Genomic DNA, 23,252 nt, shown 5'->3' with positions numbered 1-23,252 from the left:
CACATTTCCATCCTATCATTGTGCAAGGTGTGACAGACAGGCCCAGGAACAATCCATGTTCACTTCATACATACAAACAGCATCATGTACCTACTAATGTCACAACTCTGGAATGTTCAAATGAAGATGCCATGTTGGAAGTGTTGCAGGGATTCGGCGCTAACACATAGCTATGCGTAGGATTATGGGACCTTAGTATATAGGGACTGGGTCATCCTACCACTTTAGTGCCCATGAGCCCAGGACCGACTAGCTTTAGTGTCTCACTTGCTCTCCTACTCACTTACAGAGGAACAAGCGATTAGACACCCCAGAACTCAACACTCCCGACTCTCTAAGGAATCGCGGTTACAAGACACATCCTTTCACTCACACTCTTGTACTTGTCCACAATAAGATCTCACAGAGAAATAAATAAATGTAAAATATTTATTTTAACTAAAGTGCTCTAATATGCAGTATATGTGCCACAACAAGCAGAAAAATGCATAACACAAATACGGTCCTCATCGTAAGTAGTCTGTAGACCATAAAAGGAGCTGTCGTAATAAGAGACAGAGTAGCTTAACCTCCCTCCCCTTGCACAAATGCAGGATCATTATATATTTGAAGATCTCTGGGTGTTATCTGCAGACTCCATACCGCAGTCTATAGATGGTAGTTCTACATCATAGGGTCATTGCTGTTCAACCTTGTTCACAATGTTCAGACTAACAGGCACATGCATCAATGTTGGCTTTTGCTATTTCTTAATTGCGATTCTTAAGGGATCGCAATTATGGAATCGCAAAAGCCCATGCATGTAGAAATCACTTACAAAATAGCGATTTCTAAACATTCCTTAATTGCGACTCGCAAATAGCGAGTCGCAATTAAGGAATACTTCCCCATACATTCCTATTGGCCTAGAGGCCCATAGGAATGAATGGGAAGACATTCTCAATATGCGATTCTCAATTAGAGAATCGCAAATTGAGAATGCAATTTCAAGGGTGCCAGAGTGTCAAAAGGACACCCTGTTGCAACACTGAAATCTGCACATAAGTACCTCTTGCACACACACATGCCCCAAGGGCATGTGTGTGTGTAAAATGGAACTTTGAAAAATCGCAATTTCTTTTACTTTAATGCATTGCATTTAAGGAATCTCAATTTGCGATTCCTTAAATGCAATCGCAATTTGAGAACTCGCAATTAATTGCAAATTCTCAAATTGCGAGGGCCTTGACCCTTGATGCATCGCAAAAGCTAATTTTGCGATCCCAAACGGCCGATTTTTGCGAATCGCACCGTTTGCGATCACAAAAAGCTTTGATGCATGTGCCAGTAAATCCCAGGACACTAGCTTCTCATGTGAAAATATTAAAAGGAGCAGTTGCAAAATAAACACATTTAGTAACTTTGGCAAAGCAGCTGACAGTCTGCTCATGCTCACTTAGGGAAGACGACAATGTCCCCATGGGCCACGTGACAGGGGTACCTAAAACAGACCAAAACAAGAGATTATATATGAAACAATACATATGACCCAATTCTCAACTTGTAAGCTAAACAAAGTAGCATTAACAAAGGTCGGCACCAGATTTTGCCAGACCTTTTTCTTCCTACTATTTCTCATACCAAACTTTTTCTGGGAGCTAGCTATACCTCTCAGACCCTTCAGAGTGTCACACAATCTTGAGATCACATATTTGATGGCAAGAAAATGTGCTTTTATGCATTGAATTGGTAGAAATGTGATGTTTATGTGGGATATGTATGCTCAGTCTGCAGGGCTCAAGGTCTGACAATGACTTGTATGCCTTATGGTCCATGGCCCAGGCTGGGGCTGAGTTACTGTGGCAATGCAACTGATGCACAGAGTACTCTCCCTGTAGACCTGCAGATCCTTGGATGTTCCCAAAATGAGTTTTCAGAACAAATAGTAGCCCTGTTTGCTTTTACCTAAACTATATTTGGAATAGTGACTGAGGTAACCCCCTGACCTGTAACGTATTTCCATTTACCCGCATTGTCAATGTGTGTCATTTACTTATGACAGGCACCTTACTTCCACCGGTCTGTTGTCACTTTTCCATACATCATATGTGCACTGTACAGGCCTATTGCACATGTGACAAATTAACAGTGTAGATAGTTGGCTACTTCTGAAGAGATACAGGACATGCAAAGGTATGGTATTTGTCATCCCTATGACAGTGTCCTATATGGCATAAAGTGTGTCCTGTGTTGACAGTAAATACCACACAAACTCAATCAGACGTATTATAATATCAGGTTATGTAGTCCACATGTCCACCTATCCCCAGAGAGGATTCTCTCAGTGACACACATGCCTGCCCTTTCATTGTGACCTTTGCCTTAGGATGTAGTCTATACTGTGGTACGAGGCTCTATGGACTGTATGCATCAATCAATGGGTCTTTCTGAAAGGTGTCTGAGCACTCACGCACAAGTAGTTTATCCTTCAGAAAGTCACAATGGTGTATTGTGTGTCCTAGTATCTCTCATCACAATACATGTAGGATGGTTCTGGGCGACATTATGTTAGTGGCCAGCTTAGTTAGTGTAGGTCATGACCAGGGTTGAGGATAGTCAGCAGATGACTAGAAAAGTGTCTATTCGTGATTTTGCATTCTGTAGCCTGTGATATGTGTTCATTAATGCTTGTGCTAGGTCTATACAAAATATGTATCAACCAAACTTATATTCCAAAATTTGCTGTTACAACCTGTTTCTTCATCTATTACATCCATTCAGGTCAGCGCCCATCAGAAAAAAGCCATTTGGAGAGCCATCGTCCAGAACGTGGAGACCCTGGGGGTCTTTAGCCCATACAGTGTCCATTGCAGCATGAGATGGTGGGACCTGAGGCGCTGGACCAGGAAAATCATGGAGGTCCAGCTGAGGAAGTCCTCCCAATGTGGACGGGGTGCACACTGAACCCTGACCCCCCCTAATGGCCCATATACTGGCTGTGGTCTACCCGGAGCGTGATGGACAGTTGAGAGCCCTACAGCAGCTACACTGGGTGAGACCTGGCCATAGTCATAGATGTTATATTGCAAACTTTGTGTGTTACAAGCAGGCATTTCCCAATCAAGATTGGGGGTGGCCCAAGTGTGACGCAGAAGAAGAGTTATTGAATTGTATTGTATTGTATTTTAATTGCATTGATATAGTGCTTACTACCCTGACGAGGCATCGAAGCTAGCGTTTTTGGCAAGAAGCACGCTATTTCGGGACCCATGAAGGATTACTAGTAAATTAGTCTAGTGACATGTGAAAGTAATTTGAGTGGTGGTTACATTAGTCAGCTATTTGGTTTGAGAAGGATAGTGGAGGGACAGAAGAGGGAAAAAGGTTTGCATATAGCACTTGCTATGCCTGATGGGGTGTTGAAGCGCTTTTTGGGTGAGTAGCACTCTGGAACCCATAAAGGATTAGTGGTGAATTAGTATAGGAAATATGAAATTAATTTGAATGGTGGGCATGTTACTCTGTTATTTGGATTGAAAAGGATAGTGGAGGGATAGAAGAGGAAAGGACTTAGAACTTTTTTTGTTTGTTTTTGTTCTTGAGCTTATAGCCGTAGGAGGAGGCTTGGGATGAGTAATATGGAGGTGGAGGGGAAGAGTCAGAGGGAAGGGTTTGGAAAGGCTTTTCTTGGTTGATCGGAATAGTAAAAGAGGTATGAGATGATATGAGGAGAGGTACAGTAGGGAAGAGTCTAGAAGGGTTATGTTAGTTATCATAGTAGTGGTATGGGGTTTTGGATGAATGGGAGAGTAGAGGTAGAAGATAGGTTTGTAAGTGACAAAAATGGGTATGTTAATAGTAGGTAGAGCAGGGAGTGTGTGTTTGGACTGGATACAGTTAAGTATGATTTGGGTTGTGGTAGTGCTGAGTTGATTGGTTAGTGGAATAGGATAGAGCTGGGTACTGTTTGTAGGTGATGGTGGAAATGTGTGGTAGCTAAGATAGAAGGGTGTATAGGTGTGGTTTCTGGAGTTTTGTAGTGGGTGCTGATACATTAAACTTTGTTTGTGTACGTCTGGTAGTAGGTACATGGTGATGTGCTATGCCTATTGTCTTTATGACCGTGAACACAAAAGAGTCCAGTCTCCTACCAATTTGCAGTCTTGAGCAGACATGGCTTAGTGAACTTATAATTCATCTAATTTTCTTTGATGTTCTGGATGACAGTTGTAAGGAGTTATGTTCCCTCACTGTTGTCTCTCAATTGATGGTGGCCCTATTACATATGACATGGCATGTAGTGACTAGACAACTCTTTGCCATTAGTAAGCTGGGATTCAACAGTGACATGAGTATGCAAATATCAATCGTGCCTACATTTTGCCCAGTGTACTTTTCTCTTTTGTTAGCCCATCTGCAATCGTGTTTCAAAATGTATTCTCCTGACTGGTGACATTTATCAGGGAGTAAAATATAGAAATATAGAGATCATATGTGATTGTTTACACTCATCCTCACAAGGCAATTTGTGTTTGTGATACCTTATAGTGCTATAATGTACCATCCCATTAGGACTATAGTAAACCCACATATTCATGTAATAGATTTTCACTGACACAAAACATCCTTCAAAGGTGTATTGGAATGTAGGAATGCAATCTATGAATGGTGTTAACACCTGTACCAAGCAGGATTAGGGATGTTCATATGCTATATGAATTCTTATGCTAGGTTTATTTGGAATATCTGTCTCCCAAAATGTTGGCCCTCAATGTTTCAAGGCAACTTTTCTATGCTACATGTGATGCATAGCTAAAACACTTCAGAACAGCTTTCATTAGACTTTTCAGGTAGTGGACATAAGATGAAGTATCAAGTCAAAAGTGTCACCAGTATTCAATGAACATTTGCATGTGACATGATTTCTGCTGCAGCACATGTTGATGATTCATCGGTCTTTAACTTGACCTTCAACACATCATGATGTGTTATGAGGAAAATGAATATCTGTTAAAATCTAGGCCTTTGTGAACATTGTGTAAGTGTAAAAACATTATCCATCCTATCTGGTTACATCATTTTACTATGGTATACTACAAGTGCCAAAATATACACTGTGAATAACTACAGTAGTATTGAAATAGGAATCGAGTGTAGACAAGCCATCAATGCATTTTGAGCTGTCTGGAGTTTTGACACAAGTGTAACTAACTTTTAGCAGGTTATATAGCATGCATGCATGGGCTCATGCTAAATTTGAAGACTATAGAGTAAACCATGAACTGGTGTGATATGTGCACTTAACACATGTTTTATGCTTATTTGTGATGGACAGGTTTGGAAAAGCAGGTGCAATAAACCCATTTCACATGTCATTTCAGATTCATCCAGAGCAGGTAAGAGAGAAGGAGCCAACGTTATTGGAGACACAGCTGGTCACAGTGATTCCTGACGTGACACCTCAGACACATACGGACCCAGTGAACAGGAGGGTGTGTGGAGTGCCACGGAGGACAGCAGGTCATCATCATCATCATGCTACTAGGCATCCTTCAGGGGATCCTCCTGATTAATGGCACACCCCACAGGATTAGTTCTACATTCATCCTTCTCACCTACCCCGTGCTCCATTGCCACCCACCCTGTTGTTCTCCAAACCGTTGGCCAGGACTGTTCCCTAAGAGGGGTGCCGTTTCCTTCTCTCTGAGCACGTCATCCCCTGTTACCCCTTGCTGCCCTGAGTGAAGAGGCTATTGACCTCCTAAGGAACATCTCTTCAGGTCAGATTCTACTCATGAATACCATCAAGGGGCAGGCAGCCAGTTGACATTGGCAGTGGCCTACCTGAAAGGCATTCACTGTGCTATGTCTGGCCTACATAGGTCTTTTCAAGCTCTGGTCTCCTCCCTCAAAGCCGGCTTCAAACCATCCCAACCTTCCATCCCACCTCCTGCCCCTTCCCCATCCAAATTTCTTATTTTCATGCCTGTCCGAACCTCACTCACACATCCACGCACACTTCCACACACACTTCATCAGACCCAAGCACAACACACAAACAAAAACAGCAGAAAAAATGCACTCACCAGGCACTCACCCCCTCACTAGCACCTCCACCCTCAACAGACCTCCAGACAAAACACCAACACCCACTTACCCATCCTGAATCACCAGCATCCCTGCAGACACCACACCAACAAACACAGACCCATCCCAACCACCAGCATTCCCGCAGACACCACACCCACAACCACCTGCATTCCCTTAGACACCACACCAACAGCCACAGACATATCAACAACACCCAACATACCCAGCACGTCCACATCACACACACCCAAAAAATGTAAATGCTCAGTCACCCACACAACAGACACCTACAAAGCACACAGAAGATACAGCACCCACACCTCTCACTTCCATTCCCTCTGCCTCCCACAACCAGCTCCCCATGAAAGTATCTTATTTGACCTTGCCCTTAACCCTGTTAAATCTGACCCCCACTCCCAAAGTCAAAAAAACCTCTCCCAAACCTCAACCTATTCCTTCCACATCTAATCCCACACCTGAAAAACCTGATCCCACCTAACTAAACCCAGCCATACCGCTAAGAAGTCCAAGAAAACACTCTTGAAAACAAACCCATCCCTCCCTAAACCATTGTCCTCCTTTCAAGTACCATTGTCGAGGTGCCTGACATGCCCAATGGATGCCTCTTTGTGAGGAGGTTCACTGGCAGTATCAGTAAGGCAGGTTTAGTGGCACAGGAGTGTGTTGTGGCACAGATTGTACAAAAGGACTACCAATTAGCCTTTGTTTTACTTGATATTTTGTCTAGGCCTTGGCAGAGTTTCTCACAGTCGTGCTACCTGGAAATCCGCAAAGTGCCAACAAAGCTCTGTCACACTCTGTAAAGTTCCGCAAACGGGTAGAATTCTCGCCGCACCCGTTCTTGTGCGTATTACATTTTCTTCAACGCAAAATGAGTACTCACACTGGAAATCACATGTGAACGACACCACATGGTTCGCATGGGTGTGGCCATCTTAATTTTGCCCTGTTAATGGTATTGAGCCTATTTTGATTAATCTTTTTCTAATCTCTTTAATCCTCCCCTTATTTCACCTATCTACCCCTCATTTGTGTTTATTATATGTTGTGTGTGTCTTTGTGCTATTGTATTATATATTTTTTGCAGTTGATTGTTTTTTTTGTGTGACTTTTGCATTTTTGCTTTACTTCCTATTTTTTTCTTCCTTCCTTCCTTCCTTCCTTTTCCTGTTTCTAGCTCCCCCCACCCAGATCCATGGCAGAGTAGGGGAGCGGCAGTGCCAGGCCTCCCCATACTAACTCTGGCAGCAGGCCTGGCAGTAGGTATGTCCTCCAGGAGAATCAGCAGCACTGGGAGAGAGGGTGCCAGACTGTGTGTCACAGCTCTGGGGTCCAGTGCACCCAACAACAGCTGAGGTTCCGGTGGGCTGAAGGGAACAGGACCTGCAGGGCATGAAGGTTGCGGGGCTCGCTGAGCAATAATTATTTATTTGTTGTGGTCTATGCTTATAATTTTATTAGCAACTTGTAATTAAATGTTTTCTAATTGCAAAATGAAATACAAAATATGTTCGGCCAAGGGTTCCCAAAGCCCTTGACATCTCCTAGGCGGGGCATCTATTTGCTGAGGAGTCAATGGTAATAGGTAAGTATATAAACTACTATCGGTTGTGTCCATGATGGTGCTGTTTTGGATGTCATCAAGCAGGAACAGCAGCAGTAGGACATTATGATAGGCCACATGGCGGCATGGAATGTGTGAAGCTGAGTTCTGGTGAGTCTGAGCCTTACATCCATCCCTTTCCACCAGATCAGATGTGGTGGTTGGACCGCCACAGTCACTTTAGATGGAAGGCACCTCATGATTGGGCAGGCAGTAACACTTTGGTCCGCATTTCGACAGACGCATTGGCCTATACTGTCGACGCCACCATCAGGCTCGCAGCGGTCTTTAGTCTATGTAATCACATGCATCGAAATAGGGCAGCTGGATCACCAGTAGGCCTGGGCGGTAAATTCTGTTCCGCTGGCGGAATTTGCGGAATTTCGGTAATTTCGCGTTCCGCGGAGAACGCGAAATTGCCCAAAATTCTGCTTTCCGCGACTTCGCAAAATTTTTTCTTGTTCGCGTTCTCAAAATGCGTGTTTGCGAGATATTTCTCCCCGAGCACACAGACAGCAACTGTGAACAGGAAAAAAGCATCGCGAACAAGCAATTCCGCGTGTTCGCGGAATTTCTGCGTGTTCGCGGAGATTTTTTACCGTTTTGCGGAGATTTGCGTAACGCGATTACGCAAATTCCGCCCACCCCTAATCACCAGCAGTGCGGTGCGGGGGTGACTGATGCTGTTTCCTCGGTGGTACCATGACCAGCTAACTCATAATCAGGACCCAGTTTATTGTACGGAAAGAAGGGAACAGTAGATAGCTGCTGTATAGTACAGAACTGTGTTTGTATTGCTGCTTTATCTATGTTTACATCCCCATGCACCTTGTGTTTAAATACACACATCTGGATGGTTGTTTTTTTCCAAATTTGAGAAAAAAATGTCTGTTCTAACTTTTTAAAATCTATTTGAAATAAAAGCAACATTTACATTTTTTTGCATTGTGTTTTTTCCACCATTTGCTGACTTTCCTAGACAGAGACCATGTCGTTTAAGAAGAAACATTAGATGTGAATTGATTACTACTGGACCTTTCCTGGGAATTACATTTTTAAGATTGAAAGATCTTTTTGCAAGTTTTAAAAAACTGCTTTTTCATTGGGAATTTCTTTTTGGGATTGCCAATTAATGGATCGTAGGATATGTTTTTTTTTTTACCGGGAGTTGGCCTTCTCGTGGATGTTGGTTTCACTGTTTGGATCATTGAAATACTCAAGACTCTTGAGGACAGGTGGTATGAAATATCACCAAGAGTCAAAGAAAGAAGACAACTACAATTAGAAACACAGACTTTTTGTTTAATTCTGATAAAAATGTTTTGCAAAATAGCGATTGAGTTTGTAAATGTTGATAAAACATGCGAGGGATTCTGCAGGTTGTCAGTTTTTGTTAGAAGTGTAACATATGTGCAATATTGTCTAGGTAGTCTGAAGCTCCCTTCAATGAAATTGATGGATTTATAGCAATAGACTTTCAGACATTGTTTTCCTTTTTTGGATACATGAGAGTTTGGACTACCTGACAAAATTCCCAGGAAGTTATAAAGGTTTGGGTGAGATCTTCCAATAGATTTGTTAAATGAATTGCTTGTTTTTGCACCAGATAAGCAGATGGCGTAACATTTCCACCAGTCAGTCGGAAACCTTGGCTTCCTCCTGTGACCACACCTGCTTAGAAGGTCAATCTAAGATTCCTTGAGGTAATTTAGGAATGAGACACATTTTCGTCATTTTGTGTAAAATATTTTGATTCTGTAATTGATGTGTAGAACTCATCCACACACTCAGGAGATACAAAACACAATGCTCTTGTTTTTTACAAGTTTGCTGCTTGACATATAATGCTCAGCCAATGATTTTGTTTCTTACATTATGCCTAGTAAAACTGAAACAATTGCCCTTTAATGTGGGTGTCAGGGAAAGTAATATTATTAATCATTAGTAACTTAAAATCAATTATAATTTTCCTAGGACTTTTATTTACAGTTGTGTTGTTGTTTTCTTTGCATTTCCTGTTGTTTATTGGTTAACTCATCTGTGTATGTTGGATTTGTTTACAAAGATAGATTCTGATTGTGCACTGGTTTTGTTTTCTTTTAATTTACTTTACAATTTATTTTTTGCTTTCAAGGTCTGAGGTGAGTACTTGGTAGAATTAGAATAGTCATTTTGTCCTCTGTCACTGTCCAGCATCTTCCCTGAGGTAAGTACTTGAAAGAGTTAGAATAGTAATTTTGTCACTGTACACCACCTTACCCGAGATAAGTACAGTTGGAGTTAGAATAGTCATTTTGTCCTCTGTCATTGTCTGGTATCTTCCCTGAGGTAAGTACCCAGCTGAGTTTGAATAGTAATTTTGCCCTCAACCATTGTCCAATACATTCCCTAAGGCAAGTACTCAGCAGAGTTGGAATAGTAATGTTGTTCCCCAGTCACTGTCTATGTGCAAATCTGATTAGGTAACACATTTTATTTTATAAGTAACATTTTCACAATTCTCTGAGAAATAAGGGTGCATTTTTTTACCTTTTGTTGGTGTAAAATTAGGATTTTAACTGGAAATTATAGCTGTAGATAACTTTTGCAAAATCTATAAAATACTAAAAATTTCTGAACAAGTATTAGTTTCTGTGATATTGTTATTATAGTTAGAGAATGTATTAAGCACGTTTCTAATTACTTCTCTATCTAGATGGCAGTGTTTGGACCTGTCTGTGGCTATCTAGCTCCTGTTCTCAATGGGGTGTGTGGTCAGGACAAAAGTCAGTGTACCACTGAACACAAAATGGTAGATGGCTGATTTGGATGTTTTTTGGGGGTATTAGATAATTCGCAGTAAAATGTGTTTTGAAATGTATTTTTTAATATGGCTTATATTCTAACTGAATGTATAATTAATGTGTTTGTTGTAAAAAAAAAAAACATGATTTTGACCTTCTTCGCATTTTACAAAAGCCATCTTGGTTGGCAACAAGAGACGTACATATGGAAATGAAGGAAGGACTATTGTGTGCATGTGAAAAGTGTTTCTTATGCTGTTTGCTCTATGTTTACTGAGCTGACTTGTTTTCTGGTGCTTTGTGTTGTTTTCAAGTAATATTTTTATACTACATAACTAACAATTTCTATATACAAAAAAAGTGTTGTAGATGTTAGAGTTTTAGTGGCATGCGTGGTAATGTTTCTAATGATGTACTTCTATGTATGCTCTTGGCAGTGGCATACATGGTAAAGATGTGCATGGTAGATGCGTTGTAAAAACTGAATTGTGAAGGGATGCATGGCATACGTAGTTCTGTCATACATCCAAAATAATATTTCCCAATCCATTATGGCAGAAATCCGACTCCAGGGTTCCAGAGCTCCCTGTTTTCAGGCCCAGCATTTTACACTGACCTAGAGTGCTAGTTGAGTGTTAAAACATTGCTATACATCCTGGTTACTCGTTTTCAGTGCTCTAATTCTTTTTAATCTTCTATTACTGGATACTTACCCAGAAGGCCTAATTCCTTTATTTTTTAGCCTGCATCTTCAGAGGTATTTTCCATTTTATAGTTTTTACCTCAGAGGAACTGATGTTTTTCTACAGACTGATTCTTTACCTACTGCTGTTCCAATAGTCAGTCTGAACTGAATGGTGAATATGGATTATGGAAGGCCTTATCTTCATGCAAAGAAACCTTTAACTATGGTGCCAAACAGACTTACCTGCTCTTGACATTTCCCATCTCAGTGAGGGGGGAGCCGGAAACATATTCTTTGAAGTTGCATCCTCCATGGGTAAGTATAGGTTAACCTCTGTCTCCCTCCTTCCTTTCTTTTACATCCTCTTCAGCTATGGAGAATTGTGAAATGTAGATCTAGTGCTTTCATACTAATATCAGCCGTATGAAGAGTGCTGTGCAGGGTGGTCACCAGCCTGCATAGTTTATCTGTCCAAAATCAAAGACACCTAGAGGAAGGCCCTATCATGCAAATTAGGTCCAAGAAATGTAGATCTCCTTCCAAAAGCCTAACTAGACTTTACTGCATCCATATACCTCACTTTACATCATGAATACCTACAACTTAGTAGCATCCACAAAAGATCTGACTCTAAAAGGGAAGGATTGAAACCTAACGGAGATCAAAACTTGAAATATTTAATAATTTGTAGGTCCTGTTTATCACGTAGCTTCTTCTACCATAAGGGTAAATCAAATATGAACTCATTTAAAATAAATCAACGTGTATGCATCTCAAGAGTAAGGCTGACCTGCAAACACATTGCGTGACCTAAAATGAAAATACTGTATGAAAGAGAACTAACTTTTCTTTAAGCTCTACCCCCTCTTTCTTTTATAAACATTTTAACATGTAATTAAAATTGGAATTGTAATTTGGCTACAACATTCATAGTGTTCAAACTATACCATCAAACCAAAAACAATATTTAATCTGGTGTTTGACCATGTTGAAATTTTACAGACTGAAAATTAAATAAACAATCTAATCCTGAACATCTTGATCCACTTGCATGCTGTGAATATTGAAAGTTCAGAGCAGCAGGTTTCTGTGATTAGTCTGCTTAACTGAAACTTACCATGCTGAAGAACATCTTGTGTTATTTGGAATACATCCATCATGAAACATACTTTGGTAATATATTCACCAATGCAAACCTGATATAGTTAATAATTAGTGCATCACCATCTGGACTCAAAAGGTGTCTAAAAATATATAAATCGCCGGTTGCAAATTACTTCAATCATATCATTTTCAGCATAGTCCATAATATTGAGCTTTGGTTTCTCATGACACTCCTCTCTAACATTTGCTTGAGCACTTTTGCTAAAGGTGTGTACTGTTAAAACGTGCATAAAATGTGTTGGTGTTTGTAAATATATATTTGGATAACCTTGGTAATGTAATATTGAATTCCAATATAACTACCTACATCATATATTTATAGTATGGCCTCCGGCAGGGTGTAGTATGGTATAATGTGGAATTTATTGCAATTGTGGAGTTGCACCAATGCTCACAAGAGGTCTCAAGTGGGTTATCATGAATTTCACATCCCTCCACAATGGTGATATATGACATATTATTGTTTGTGTGTCTGCATTTATGGTTTGTGCTATGCTATTTTATCATGTGCATTAGTGATAAATGTTTTTGGGCAGAAACAGAGCACTGCATATGCTCAGACTGTGAACAATGCAGCTCTAGGATAATGATGATCCAGGAGTCTTAGAATAGGTAGCTCTACACAATTAATAGCATGTAACTTGACCTTTCTTTTGTAGTAATACATGTCTGTGTTTATTACTAAAAATGTAACATTGCCTATGGCAGTCACCATTAGGTAGTTATAGTTAGGACCTAGTTTCCATAGGAAGTGTTTTTTGTTTTGCTAATAACTTTGGTGTCGATTGATGAATCTTCACAGAAGTTTCAAAATTAGTTTACCTTTCACCTCAGCTGCAGTCTGGAAAGTGGCAGGGTGTTTCATCAAACAGGGGTCGAGAAAAAGGGGAGGTCCCACACAGATCTACCGCAGTGGATCCGCGGATCCAATCACCAACTGGAATGCCAAGATTGACTGGCCACAACCTGAAAGAAAAGTTGTGACCACCATTTTGTGAATCAGGACATGGATGGTTGGGGGAAATAAAGCAGAAATAGGCTATAAGGGGTCAAAATAGAGGTATCCTGACCCCATGGGACTGATGGAGGTATCTGTAAAGGACCCCTCATGGGAAAGAAACTGTCAAATACTGTCTATTTTTCATGCACCAGGATCCGCTGATACACCCCCATGTGAATCCTTGGCAGATCCGTGTATTCAGATTTGAATTAAAAAAAATATAGACAACCAATCACAGACCCTCTCACGTACCACCACTCACATATCCACTCACACATCTATACACCCACTCACACACCCACAGAAACACTTATACAACCTGTCACACACCCTCTCATAGACCCAAACAGCCACTTACGCACCCACTCATATCATACTCAGCACACACTCACAGACACACTTACATACTCACACAACCATACAATCAGTTACACATATGCTCACAGACCCACACAGCTATGTACACAGTCACTCATATAACTACTACACACTCACAGACATACTTACACACACACACACCCATACACACATTCACACACCCATATGGCCACTCACCCACCCACTTATAGACCCAGGGAACCACTCACACATCGACTCAGACCCAAACAGGCACTCAATAACCCACCTCACAAACTCACATACATGTATAAAGCCTTTCACCCATCCACTCACAGACCCACACAGCTACTTACACACCCACCCACACTCCCAACACACACTCACACACAAACTTTCACGCTCACATAACTCACATACTGATACAGCCAGTCACACACCCATTCAGAGATGCAAAAAAACACTTTTATACCCATTCACACACCCATGCAACCCCACAAACACCTACTTGCACACCCATCCAGAGAATTACGTATACACCTACAAAACCAATCACACACCCACGTGCAAACTAATAGTGCCACTTACACACCCACTCCAGAAAAACACAGCTACACACACACCCACACAGTCACTCTCACACCTAGTTACACACCTGTACAGTCACTAACACAACTCAAACATTCATCTAGCCCCTCACACGCCCACACAGTTAGTTACACAGCTACTCACACACCCACACACATGCAGGGGATACAGTTATATACATTGTAATAGAGTATGTTTCTGTTAAATGTGTTGTTGTTTTGTGTTGAATGTGTGCTGTTGGTTGGGAACGGATCTGTGGATCTGCCATATATCTGATCTGATCTGAGCACCAGAATTAAAGAGAGGGGCTATCCAAAAAGATTAATAAAAACTTCAATGAAACGCGCATGGTTTAGTCCTCGCGAGACACTTTTGGAAAAATCTGTTAAAAAACCATCACCCCAATTGGTATGTGTGACCACCTTCTGCCCCTTAAGCACACAAATTCAAAGGACCATAAAGAGACACTGGCTCACATTGAATACTCAACATCGGCCATGAGTTGCCAATGTTTTCCTTTAGAAAAGGGAAAAACATACGAGACCATCTGGTCCATTCTGATACAAGTATCAAGGAAACGAAAAGTAGCCTCACTGACTTTTGGTCATTACCACCTATAACTGGACATCATAAATGCGGTAGTTGTATCGCTTGTAAATTCACTAAGGAAACCAAGTCCTTCTCACATGCCAACATTAATTACATCTTGCGCGATTTCTCCAATTGCGCGACCTGTAATGTTATATACTGCATCTGGTGTCCATGTGAGCTGATTTACATTGGACAGACTACGCAACCAGTCAAAAACCGCATCTGCCAACACCGAAGCAGAATACGGTGCTCTACTGAAAATGCCCCACTTGTTGAGCATTACAAGGAGAAAGCTCACTCACCCGATGACATCAGGTGGCAAGTTATTGAAAAAGCTAGACTGCCACCCAGGGGAGGGGATATGTCAATCCTGCTACAGACACTGGAGTGTAAATGGATCAATAAGTGTCAATCGACAACTCAGGACCTTAACAGCCTAGAGGAATGGCGGAAATTCATTAGTTTACATTGAAATACAATTGAAAAGAGCTCTACCTATGATAATGTGCCCAGTAATTATTCTTTATTTTTTTATGAATGAATTCATATAAAGAAATGAAAGGTTATGGGGCCTATATTAGAACATTATTAGGTAGAATGTCAGCTTTCTTATTATATTCGATTTCCTATTACAGTTGAATTTTTATTGTAATGTTTGATTCATTGATGTCCTCATGAGATGCCTGTCTAGCCAGTGAAATAAGAGGTGGAGGTATCCAAACATACAAAATCATTTTAAATGAAATGTAAATTGTTTCTTGACTAAAAAATGATATGTTGCCCTGAATTGATTGGTACAGCGGCAAGTACTGATGCATTAATACATCTTTGGTAGATACCAGCTTAAGTATGATTAAACATCACGTGTATGAACAATAATGTATGATGATACCTCGAAGATAACTTCTAACTAGTCTATTTTGCTCTCCTGGACAGAGTTGTATTCAGGTGTATGGACCCCTCAATTACCCTAGAGAACATCTCTTCCAGATGGCCCGATTGATTTTTATTCTTCACTCTGCGCATTGTTTTGGGTCAATATATACCCCCCGTACCTATACGCACCTCTTGGGTTTACATTTGCAATGTCCCACATATGCGCATAACCTTGGGTCCTTCTCTAAAATCGAGTCCTCTTTACACAGAAGGACCGACTATTGACTTTAAAGACTACGAGCAAAAAAACCCCCTCTAAGATGGCCGCCACGTAATCCTACTCCTCCCCGGTGCACACGCACGCCTCGGGGTTGAATTAAATACTTCCGGTTCCAGAGTCAGCGTGCACTCACTTGCGCGGCAGATTCATCCTGGACACAGATACTTTACTTTTAAGGCTACAAGTAAAAAACCCTCTTCTAAGATGGCCGCCAAGGAATTCTACTCCTCCCCTGTGCACATGCACGCTTCCGGGTGGAATTAAATACTTCCGCTTTCGGGGTCAGCGTTCTCCGACTTGCGCGGCAGATTTGGATGCTTTAATCATCCTGGATTCCGTTCGTTTTTGGAAAAGTAAGTTATTTACGCGTACTGCTTCCTTTTAACTATCTCGCTATGGGAAGGCTTGGCAGTCATTTTTTGCCTCATTGCCCTACAGGTATTTACTACTGGGACATATTGAGTACAGTGAGAATTTGTTCAAGGACACCCTATATCCTTACAGCAGTTCTGTGAGTAATAGTTTTTTACAAATACAAGGTAAATTAGTTTAGTATAGCCTTTGTTACCGATTGTCCCTTATCATATTGTTTTGATATAGATCATCACACGGACTGGCCAAATTAGCATTTGTAATTGGGAAGCCTTGCCATTGTTTACGGAGACAGCGGAGATATTTAATACTCCAAGTAAGTGACATACATAATGGTGTGAATAGTGGAGATATTTAATGTTCCATGTAAGTGACATACATAATGATGATTATTATAGTGTGATTAGCACCTAGGAATTATACTAGAATGGTGTTAGCCCCTATTAGGAAGATGTCCTTATAACCAAAATAACGTTTATGAATTGATTAACTACGTATGGGCCTGATAAGTGAAACAACCCCTGTTTTTCAGTGACAGTATAAAGAAAGATATATCTATAAGGATATACTTATGAAATTCCTTATATATCCTTTTTGCATTTTAGACTTCGTCAGACAGATACTATCTATCAATCTTCAAACTCTAATTGAACGTAATTAGGTAAGCCAACAATTACTGGAGTCTTGAATCCACTTACATATCTAGTACATTTCGGGCACTTACACCTTGCTTGTTTGTAGTCCACGGATAATGTCCTGATGAGACCCCGTACCCAGAGAGGGTTGAAACGTCGTCGACTCCAACAAAGGGAGAGCAAAAAAGACTCGTTACACTCTTATATGCTCCTCATTGTTTTTAAAAAAAAGACCTTTTATACACTTATTTCACCTTGTAGGCTACTACTATTCACACTGGGCTCTATTTTCACTTTTCTCACCACTTCTCTTTGTGCCTGAAAACTGAAATGTTTTGTCATATAATTGTGAATTGTGCAATTAATTGTTTTTGTTTAAATAAATAAGTACTCCAGAGTAATTAAATATTTTTTCTTGGCTTGTGGATTAAATCGGTTGGGAGTTTAACTTTTGCTCCAAAATTGTTAATGGATATTTGTGAATAAGTTCCTTGTGGACACTGTTCTTACTTCATAGTAATACCCAGTTCACAGGGACATATGGGTTGCTCTCGTTTGTTATGAATATAGATTGTGCAGGACTCTGCAAGAGCTTTTGAATATATTGCTCAATACCCCATGAGGGTTATATGTTTGTTTGTCTGTTAGTATCGTATATATGTTTAACTGTGGATTCACTATTATATAGTGACCATTGCAAAAAAGACTGTACTAGCTATGTCAGAGGCTCCTCTTTACACTGAGGAATATATAGCTAAAGTTATTAGTGGTCCCTCTCTCTTTTCAACACCTACACCAGCAGTTCCAACCAATCCTAAATCCACCCTATTGGAAAGACTCGAACGTACTAAGAAGAAACATGTACGCACTGAATTGCATGCTCGCATGCTGACCGAGTATTTAAAAGCTGGAATCATTCCCCAAGGGTTGATAGTGAGGAATGTCCCTGGGATATTTAGAGAAGACAAAAGATTTAAAGGTGGCTTTTCTAATATCTCAGTGACTTGCTCCAAACACTGGATGGTATTAGGTATAGAAACAGCTCTGGAACATAGTAAACAAGAACTAGTTGAAATAGAGAATCTGGAAAAAGAATTGTTTGGATGTGATAGCTTAGAAGAATCTAAGCTTGCATTGGAGAAACTGAATAAAACAATACATGATTTCAATTGTTTCGAATTAAAAAAGAAAGCCGATAAGGTACAGAAAGACATCGCAGCATACAGCAAAGAGAAAGCTTTCCCTTATTTACAGGAAAACTATTATAACCAACCTCAACAATACAAAAAGAGTGTTACGTGGGGCAGATATAGAAACAATAACCTAATAGGTTTTTCAGAATCTTCGGCAGGGTCCACTTCCTCAGACGACGCGGGGGAAGGCCCTAGTGGATTACAACAACAGAAAAATCAACCACTTCCACATACCTCCCTACAGCAGCCTTTTTTAGGACAGGGCCCGAGAGGCAGAGGTACCAATCAGAACCAGAGAAGGAATTGGCACCAATTTGCAGGCGAAAGGCAAACTCGACGCCAATATTACACATGGGGTCCTCCGGGACAATAGCTGCTAAATCAATACATGTTGGAGATCAAATACATGAGCCTGTGATTGACATGACTACTAGAAATCTAGACAACACTATTCCTATCTTTAATCTGTCAGCACACCAACTGAGCATCAATGAACTATCACTATTGAACAAGGGCCTTTCGTATGTTCTAACAGAATCTACTGATTTTTTCAAACTACAGACGGAGTTACATAGATTTTTTAGAACACTGAGACTAAAGGTGTTATTTAGCGAGAGAGAAACAGTAGTCCCAGACTCAAATAAACTCCAGATGAGACCAAAATCCACATTTTTTCCATCAAATAGCATGATGCCTGCAGAGATTATGGCATTTGAAAAGGGAGTTCTTGCAGATATCCTGAAATTGAAGAATAAAAAAATCTATACCCCATTTAACATCTCCAAACTGGAACGTGAAGCCCTTAACACGTTGAAAAAAGATGAATCTATCATTTTGAAACCGGCAGATAAGGGGGGTGGAATTGTTATTCAGGAGAGAAAAAACTATGAAGCAGAGATAATGAGACAGTTAAGTAACGAGAATCATTATAAAAGACTACAAAGAGATCCTATGAGTCAAATTCAGGAATGTATACTTACGGTCACACAAAAAGGACTAGATGATGGCTTTCTAAACAAACATGAGTTTGAATATCTGAATGTGAAACTACCAAGGACCCCAGTCCTATATACATTACCGAAAGTGCATAAGGATCTTGCTAATCCACCAGGCAGACCTATCCTTTCAGGTTGCGGATCGGTTCTAGAACCCCTTGGGAACTACATAAACAGCTTTATTAAGGACTATGTACCGGAGCTACCTGCATATGTGAGAGACAGTACATATATGATCAACCTAATAGAAGGGATGGAATTTGACCCTAGTGAGGATACTTTAGTTACAATGGACATAGAGTCATTGTATACTAATATTCCGCAAGCAGAGAGCATGGAAGTCATTAAATCCGTTTTAAACACTCGTCCAGGTCCCGTACTAGTTCCTACAGATTTTGTAATTGATCTTCTCAAAATATCTCTGACAATGAACTACTTCAAGTTCAATAGCTCATTTTTTCAACAATGCTCAGGTACGTCTATGGGCGCTTTTTTTGCGCCAAACCTAGCAAATCTTTATGTTGGCGCATTTGAGGATAAATACATCTATGACGCCTCCAACCCATTTATTAACAACTTAAGGTGTTGGAGGCGTTATATTGATGACATCTTCTTCATATGGAAGGGAAATGAAGGGGAGCTTGAATCATTCATCAAATATCTGCATGAATGTCAAACATCCTTAAAGTTTACATCGAACTCTGATAAAGAGTCCATCCCTTTTCTGGATTTGAAAATCAGAAACAACAACAATCACTTAGATGTAACTCTATACCGTAAACCCACGGATAGAAACACCCTCCTACAATACAACAGCTATCATCCTAGAGCCTTGAGAGATGGCCTTCCTTATGGACAATTTTTAAGGCTCAGAAGGAACTGTACGGAGAAGGCTGATTTCTTCAGAGAAGCAGACATTCTGAGCACCAGACTTAAAGAGAGGGGCTATCCAAAAAGATTAATAAAAACTTCAATGAAACGCGCATGGTTTAGTCCTCGCGAGACACTTTTGGAAAAATCTGTTAAAAAACCATCACCCCAATTGGTATGTGTGACCACCTTCTGCCCCTTAAGCACACAAATTCAAAGGACCATAAAGAGACACTGGCTCACATTGAATACTCTCAACATCGGCCATGAGTTGCCAATGTTTTCCTTTAGAAAAGGGAAAAACATACGAGACCATCTGGTCCATTCTGATACAAGTATCAAGGAAACGAAAAGTAGCCTCACTGACTTTTGGTCATTACCACCTATAACTGGACATCATAAATGCGGTAGTTGTATCGCTTGTAAATTCACTAAGGAAACCAAGTCCTTCTCACATGCCAACATTAATTACATCTTGCGCGATTTCTCCAATTGCGCGACCTGTAATGTTATATACTGCATCTGGTGTCCATGTGAGCTGATTTACATTGGACAGACTACGCAACCAGTCAAAAACCGCATCTGCCAACACCGAAGCAGAATACGGTGCTCTACTGAAAATGCCCCACTTGTTGAGCATTACAAGGAGAAAGCTCACTCACCCGATGACATCAGGTGGCAAGTTATTGAAAAAGCTAGACTGCCACCCAGGGGAGGGGATATGTCAATCCTGCTACAGACACTGGAGTGTAAATGGATCGATAAGTGTCAATCGACAACTCAGGGCCTTAACAGCCTAGAGGAATGGCGGAAATTCATTAGTTTACATTGAAATACAATTGAAAAGAGCTCTACCTATGATAATGTGCCCAGTAATTATTCTTTATTTTTTTATGAATGAATTCATATAAAGAAATGAAAGGTTATGGGGCCTATATTAGAACATTATTAGGTAGAATGTCAGCTTTCTTATTATATTCGATTTCCTATTACAGTTGAATTTTTATTGTAATGTTTGATTCATTGATGTCCTCATGAGATGCCTGTCTAGCCAGTGAAATAAGAGGTGGAGGTATCCAAACATACAAAATCATATTAAATGACATGTAAATTGTTTCTTGACTAAAAAATGATATGTTGCCCTGAATTGATTGGTACAGCGGCAAGTACTGATGCATTAATACATCTTTGGTAGATACCAGCTTAAGTATGATTAAACATCACGTGTATGAACAATAATGTATGATGATACCTCGAAGATAACTTCTAACTAGTCTATTTTGCTCTCCTGGACAGAGTTGTATTCAGGTGTATGGACCCCTCAATTACCCTAGAGAACATCTCTTCCAGATGGCCCGATTGATTTTTATTCTTCACTCTGCGCATTGTTTTGGGTCAATATATACCCCCCGTACCTATACGCACCTCTTGGGTTTACATTTGCAATGTCCCACATATGCGCATAACCTTGGGTCCTTCTCTAAAATCGAGTCCTCTTTACACAGAAGGACCGACTATTGACTTTAAAGACTACGAGCAAAAAACCCCCCTCTAAGATGGCCACCACGTAATCCTACTCCTCCCTGGTGCACATGCACGCCTCGGGGTTGAATTAAATACTTCCGGTTCCAGAGTCAGCGTGCACTCACTTGCGCGGCAGATTCATCCTGGACACAGATACTTTACTTTTAAGGCTACGAGTAAAAAACCCTCTTCTAAGATGGCCGCCAAGGAATTCTACTCCTCCCCTGTGCACATGCACGCTTCCGGGTGGAATTAAATACTTCCGCTTTCGGGGTCAGCGTTCTCCGACTTGCGCGGCAGATTTGGATGCTTTAATCATCCTGGTTCCGGTGCTTTATTCGTTCGTTTTTGGAAAAGTAAGTTATTTACGCGTACTGCTTCCTTTTAACTATCTCGCTATGGGAAGGCTTGGCAGTAATTTTTTGCCTCATTGCCCTACAGGTATTTACTACTGGGACATATTGAGTACAGTGAGAATTTGTTCAAGGACACCCTATATCCTTACAGCAGTTCTGTGAGTAATAGTATTTTACAAATACAAGGTAAATTAGTTTAGTATAGCCTTTGTTACCGATTGTCCCTTATCATATTGTTTTGATATAGATCATCACACGGACTGGCCAAATTAGCATTTGTAATTGGGAAGCCTTGCCATTGTTTACGGAGACAGCGGAGATATTTAAGACTCCAAGTAAGTGACATACATAATGGTGTGAATAGTGGAGATATTTAATGTTCCATGTAAGTGACATACATAATGATGATTATTATAGTGTGATTAGCACCTAGGAATTATACTAGAATGGTGTTAGCCCCTATTAGGAAGATGTCCTTATAACTAAAATACCGTTTATGAATTGATTAGCTACGTATGGGCCTGATAAGTGAAACAACCCCTGTTTTTCAGTGACAGTATAAAGAAAGATATATCTATAAGGATATACTTATGAAATTCCTTATATATCCTTTTTGCTTTTTAGACTTCGTCAGACAGATACTATCTATCAATCTTCAAACTCTAATTGAACGTAATTAGGTAAGCCAACAATTACTGGAGTCTTGAATCCACTTACATATCTAGTACATTTCGGGCACTTACACCTTGCTTGTTTGTAGTCCCCGGATAATGTCCTGATGAGACCCCGTACCCAGAGAGGGTTGAAACGTCGTCGACTCCAACAAAGGGAGAGCAAAAAAGACTCGTTACACTCTTATATGCTCCTCATTGTTTTTTAAAAAAGACCTTTTATACACTTATTTCACCTTGTAGGCTACTACTATTCACACTGGGCTCTATTTTCACTTTTCTCACCACTTCTCTTTGTGCCTGAAAACTGAAATGTTTTTTCATATAATTGTGAATTGTGCAATTAATTGTTTTTGTTTAAATAAATAAGTACTCCAGAGTAATTAAATATTTTTTCTTGGCTTGTGGATTAAATCGGTTGGGAGTTTAACTTTTGCTCCAAAATTGTTAATGGATATTTGTGAATAAGTTCCTTGTGGACACTGTTCTTACTTCATATATCCACCTGCAACATAATCAGCAGACCCCTTATTTTGCTGACAATCCACAGCTGATCCAAGTGAGAAATTTGAAAAAATGTTTTGAATTCACAAGGAACCAGTGTTTGGGGAAAGGGTTGGCTCTGAAAAGAGCCTTTGTA

The sequence above is a fragment of the Triturus cristatus genome, chromosome 2_2 (assembly GCF_964204655.1).
Source record: "Triturus cristatus chromosome 2_2, aTriCri1.1, whole genome shotgun sequence".
In the NCBI taxonomy this organism is placed as follows: Eukaryota; Metazoa; Chordata; class Amphibia; order Caudata; family Salamandridae; genus Triturus; species Triturus cristatus.
This window is presented reverse-complemented; position numbering follows the sequence as displayed.